A 6,000-nucleotide genomic window follows, 5' to 3' on the forward strand; every position below is an offset into this window, starting at 1 on the left:
ACATTTTCTTCAAATAATTGCATCATAGTTTATCATAAGCTTGTCACCAGCAAATGGCTATTCCTGAGAAATGCTTGCAAGTGGTTTTCTCCACTGTAGCAATCATGTATCAGCTGTGACTTTGCACCAAGATGCCTGCCAAGGTTTACTTCGTGCTCACTAAAACAGGCAATGAGGCTTTAGTGCCATCTTTGTATGCATTGACTTTCTTCTGTTATGTACACAAAGCTTTCAGAGTCAGTTGTTAAGCAAGTGTGTTACCAATTCTTCATAAGATGTTCTTTAATTTATCATGGGAGGCTAAACATTCCAAACATTTGGAATTCTTCAGGAATTTCTTTTCCTTTTTTTTTTTTTTGTGTCGTGGTAAAATACATGTGACATAACAATTGCCATCTTAACCATGTTTAAGTGTACAATTCAATGGTATTAAATACATTGACAGTTATGCAACCACTATCCATCCCCATAACTCTTTTCATCTTGTAAATCTGAAACTTTACCTATTAAACAATTCTCCATTCCCTCTGCCCCCATCCCCTGGAAACCACCCTTCTACTTTCTGTCTTTATGATTTTGACTACTCCAAATACCTCATATAATTGGAATCATACAATATTTCTCTTTTTGTGACTAGTTTATTTCCCTTAGCACAATGCCTTCACGGTTCATTCATATTGTAGCATGTGTCAGAATTTCCTTTTTAAAGCTCAATAATATTCCATTGTATGTATATACCACATTTTGTGTATCCATTCATCCATCGATGGAAACTTGGTTTGCATCCGCGTTTTGGCTATTGTGAATAATGCTACCATACACATGGTGCACAACTGTCTCTTCAAGACTGTTTTCAATTCTTTTAAATCTATCCCCAGAAGTGGAATTGCTGGATCATTTGGTAATTCTATTTTTAATTTTTTCAGGAACCACCATATTGTTTTCCACAACAACTGTATCATTTTACATTCTCACTTTTTGAGGATCCTTTGTATGTAATGATTCTTTTCTCATTTTCTCTTTCAAGATTCTCTGTCTGGCTTTTGGAAGTGTGATTATAATGTATCTAAATGTGGATCTCTTTGAATTCATCTTAGTTGGATGAATCTCCAAGGATCCACCTCATAATAAGGGTGCTGGGTAAAGATCTGTTCTGCTCTTCACAAGAAGTTTGATACTGGTCTCTGCTAGCCTTTCATTAGCCTTGTTTAGTTTATTTGCCAGTGATTTTCTAACTTTTAATTCCTCTAGGTAGAGTTGCTTATATTTTTCCAATTTTAGCTTATTAGAATCTCCTTGAGAAGTTTCCATTTGGAGAGTTCAAGCTCTAGATCTTTAATTCTGAGTTCCACTTGACTTCTGATTGAAGCATTATTTTTGTCTCTTAACTGCTCTGTTTTCTTGAGATGCTGCTTGTGCCTTAAGCAAATAAAAAGGATACATTTTTAAAATAATTATAACCTGAATAATTTAAAATTTTTTTCAATTACAGTTGACATGTATTTTATATTAGTTTCAGGTATACGGCATAGTGGTTAGACATTTAGATAATTTACAGAGTAATCTCCCCTGATTAGTACCCACCTGGCACTATACATAGTTATTACAATATTATTGACTATATTCCCTATGCTGTACTTCACATCCCCGTGATTATTTTGTAACTACCAGTTTGTACTTATAAATGCCTTTAACGTTTTTGCCCAGCACCCCAACCCCATTCCCATCTGGCAACCATCAGTTTGTTCTCTGTTATCTATGAGTCTGTTTTGTTTATTTCGTTCTTAAGATTTCACATATTAGTGATCATATGGTATTTTCTTTCTCTGTCTTACTTCCCTTAGCATAATACCCTCTAGGTCCATCAATGTTGCCACAAATGGTAAGATTTTATTATTTTTTTTAATGGCCGAGTAATAGTTCATTGTATATAAATGCCACATTTTCTTTATCCAATTGTCTACTGATGGAAACTTAGGTTGCTTCCATATCTTGGCAATTGTCAGTAGCGCTACAGTGAATACAGGAGTGCATATATCTTTCAAATTAGTATTTTGGATTTTTTGGATAAATACCTAGCAGTGGAATTGCTAGGTCCTAAGGTAGTTCTATTTTTAACTTTTTGTGGACCCTCCAAACTGTTTTCCATAGTGGCTGCTCTAATTTGTAATCCAACCAACAGTGCACAAGGGTTCCCTTTTCTCCACATCCTTGCCAGCACTTGTTTTTGACTTATTGATGATAGCCATTCTGACAGGTGTGAGGTAATGTCTTATTGTGGTTGTAATTTGCATTTTTCTGATGATTAGTGACTTTGAGCATCTTTTCATATGTCTCTGGAGAAATGTCTGTTCAGGTCCTCTGCCCATTTTTTAATTGGATTTTTTTTTTTTTGATGTTGAGTTATATGAGTTCTTAATAAATTTTGGGTATTAAACCCTTATCATGGGTATCATTGGCAAATATATTCTCCCATTTAGTAGGTTGCTTTTCATTTCGTTAATAGTTTCCTTTGCTGTATAGTTCCATTTGTTTATTTTTTCTTTTGTTTCCCTTACTTGAGAAAATATATCAGAAAAAATATTACTAGAGCAATATCAGAGAGTTTACTGCCTATCTTTTCTTCTAGAATATATATGGTTTCAGGTCTTAAATTTAAGTCTTTAATCCATTTTGAGTTTATTCTTGTATATAGTATAAGACAGAATTTTTGTTTGTTTCTTATTAGGTTTTCTATATCTTTATTGATGTTGCTATTTTGTTCTCACATCATTTTCTTGACTTTTTTCACATCTTTCTTTAGTTCTTTGAGCACCTTTAATAAAGTTTTAAAGTTTTTGTCTGGTATACCTACCATTAGGTCTTTTTCAGGGACAGTTTCTATTGATTTTTTTTCCTTCAAATGGGTTGCACTTTGCTGTTTCTTTGTATGCCTTGTGATTTTGTGTTGAACATTGGGCATTTGAATCTAATAATATGGTAACTCTGGAAATCAGATTCTCCCCCTTGTCCAGGATTTGCTATTTTTCTGTTTATTGTTTTTGAGGGATGATGATGATGATGATGATGATGATGATGATGATGATGATGATGATGATTATAAACTGTCTTAGTCCAAAGGTCAGCTTTAGGTGTAAACTTAAATCGTCTCAGGTCTTTTCTGAGCCTTTCTCTGGGCATACGCAATCACTTTCTAATTTTTTTCTGTATATGAAGTTATTTTTGAATGTCCTAGTCTTTCAGTCTGGCTCCTGAATGGGGAAAAAGTGAAAAATACAGAGGAAAAGAAAGGGCACCAGCCTTTAAATCACTTGAAAGTCACTTCAACTAGAGGGGAAAGGGCTTGCAATACTTGGGGGAGGCACAACAATAATGGCTGCTACCTCTGTGATCAAAAGCAGTCAGCAATCAGAGCACAGATAGTTCCCCAATATTTGGAGGACAGGGTTCTTTTTGCCTACCATGGCTCCCACAAGCTGTGTGCAAGCTATGCCAGGAACACTTGCCATATGATAGGGCTGGTGGATTGGTAGCTGCTCCTGTTCTTAAGAGCTAAAATTGACCAAAATTAGCTGCAATTGGCCATCTAGATCTTCCCTTGGAAGTTGTAAGCCTTCAACAGACTCCAGAGTTCAAACAGTTATGTCTGACAGATTCTGCCAGTGTAATTGTTGTATAGGTAGAGAGGCAGATTCCTGGTGCTTGCTATTCTGACATCTTCCCAGAATCCTCTAAGAGTTAATTTTTAAAATGTATCTAGTCAACTAACTCTGAAAGTGCTCTCATCTTGTCAAAAAACTTCATTTTTTATTTTTATTTATATTTTTAGGTGAGGCAACCCTTGGTTGACCTCACAGATTGCAAGGACCTTATCAGTTTACAGTCCCTTCTTTTTTATTTTTATTTTTTATGCCTACAACACCTGGTCTTCCTAGGTGGTCTCCCATCCAAGTACTAACCAGGCCTGACCCTGCTTATCTTCCAAGATCAAACGGGACTGGGCTTGTTCAGGGTGGCATGGCCATACACTAAAAACCTTCATTTTTTAAAAAGCAAAATCAGCATTCCTTATTTAACAAATTTGATTTCAAATAACTTACTTATTTAAAAATTGAATATCCCTTTCATGGCTGAAAAACAACTACTGAAGATATTCAAAGGAATGTACTATAGATTCTGAAGGCATAATAATGTCTAATATTTACTGAGTATTTTACTATGAATCCAACTGTTCTATATTTTAAGTAGATAAATTTGTAAATCTTCACAACAACCTGATGCAAGGAAAAATGAAAGACCTGGAATGAGTGAAGAAGATTATTGTCCTTTCAATGAGATGTTTCATCCTTATAGAGTATGCACGTGTGTCTTTGAATAGGCTATTTTACAACTCTTTAGAGGTAGAAATTAATTGATAGAAAACTGATAATAATGAGAATGTTTCCTGACTGTTGCTGTGTAAATAATTCCTATCCATGGCAATGAAAATGAATTTTGTCCTGCAGAGAATAAAGCCAAATTTTCATTTGAGCTACTTTTAATTTTCCTGGTTCTTTCATTAAACAGTAAGTTAAATAAAATCTTTGGTACATGTTCATTTTATGTCTGTATGAGAGTTAACAGTTCCAACCATATAGGTGTTTACAAATCAATTTTTAATTTTTTTATGTAATTATAATATAGATTATATTAACATCCTCATTTTATAGATGAGAAAACAGACTAATCTACTGAAGGTCACATAGCTACTAGGTAGAGGAGGTATGGGGTTCAAAACCCAGTGAGCCCAGAGCTCCAGAGTCCCTCCTCTTGATTACCTGGCAGTACTCTGCAAGTAAGTACCACAAAAGGAAAAAAAGATCCAGAAATGTTTTGAGTAATGATAGCTTCACTGGAGTTAAGTTCAGTCTTCCAAAAAGACTCCTTAGAGGAAGTAACCACTGCTACTATCTTAGAGCTACTACTTTAGAGGAGGTGGCATTTTCCTTAACATAGGAGTATTTTCTGCTTTAAGCAAATCATGTTCTACATACCTCAGTGCTTACAAATGCTACCTAACTTGTGCAGACAAGGAAAACCATTCAAAATGAATTCAGCACACATTTACCTAAGCCTTCCTTCTTGTCCAGTTCTATTAGGTTCTATGAGAATAAGAGCAAAAGTAAAACTACTTCTGCACCCAAGGAATTTACAGTGAATCCTAAGAAGACTCCCTAAGAATAAATCTAAAAATATGAAATTGTTTGGCTCAGGAAAAAGTTTTCTTTGAACAGTAAGGACTAAGAAGGAAATTATTTTCTTGGTTTCAAACCTTTGTGTATGAGAGAATGTTTTAAGAATCTTCAGTGGGGTACTCCTTGGGACCCAAAGTTGTTCCAGCTCAAACGCAAATTATTTAAAACTTCAAATTGTTGCTTCTGTTATCTCTGAACCTATAATTTTCTTCAAGTGTATTTCCAACCATTTCATTGCCTCTCTTAAGCTTCAGTGGCCATCCATTGTCTACAGAAAAGGAAGGGGTAAAAGAGATTAATATTCATTGAGCATCTGTCCTGGACAATGGTCAAATTGCTCTCCATGAATTACCATGTTTAATCCTCATAACAACCCTAGGAGGTAAGCACTGGTTTCACCATTTACCATTTCCTGGCCAAATTGTTTTTCCTCTTTCCCTAAATGGTTTCTAATCTCCTTTTTATACTTATAGATTTACTCTTTTATCTTTACTAAAATCCCACCAAAATTCATTGGGAAAGTAAAGTCTACATAATTTTATATTTGTAACACTGGAGCAAACGATGATTTGGGTATGCCTACAATCTAACTTCCAAAGTAGATCATGAAAATAACAGTGAAAAACGGCATATGCCTCATCTATATTTGTTAACGAACACAGCATTTTTGATGCCCACTCTGCTATGTTGGCAGTCATGGCTCCCCTGAACCTCCAGACAAGTTGGTTGGCCTTCAGTCTAAGTCAAACTGTAGTTCACATCCTTC

The 6,000-nt window shown here is 35.0% G+C and overlaps 1 pseudogene; it reads right to left on the reverse strand.

The window, feature by feature from the left end:
- Window positions 1-3,910: 3,910 nt before the first annotated feature.
- Window positions 3,911-4,029, reverse strand: LOC111729308 (annotated as a pseudogene).
- Between the last annotated feature and the right edge of the window lie 1,971 nt (window positions 4,030-6,000).

This window comes from Pteropus vampyrus, unplaced genomic scaffold (genome assembly GCF_000151845.1).
Source record: "Pteropus vampyrus isolate Shadow unplaced genomic scaffold, Pvam_2.0 Scaffold8, whole genome shotgun sequence".
Lineage (NCBI taxonomy): Eukaryota > Metazoa > Chordata > Mammalia > Chiroptera > Pteropodidae > Pteropus > Pteropus vampyrus.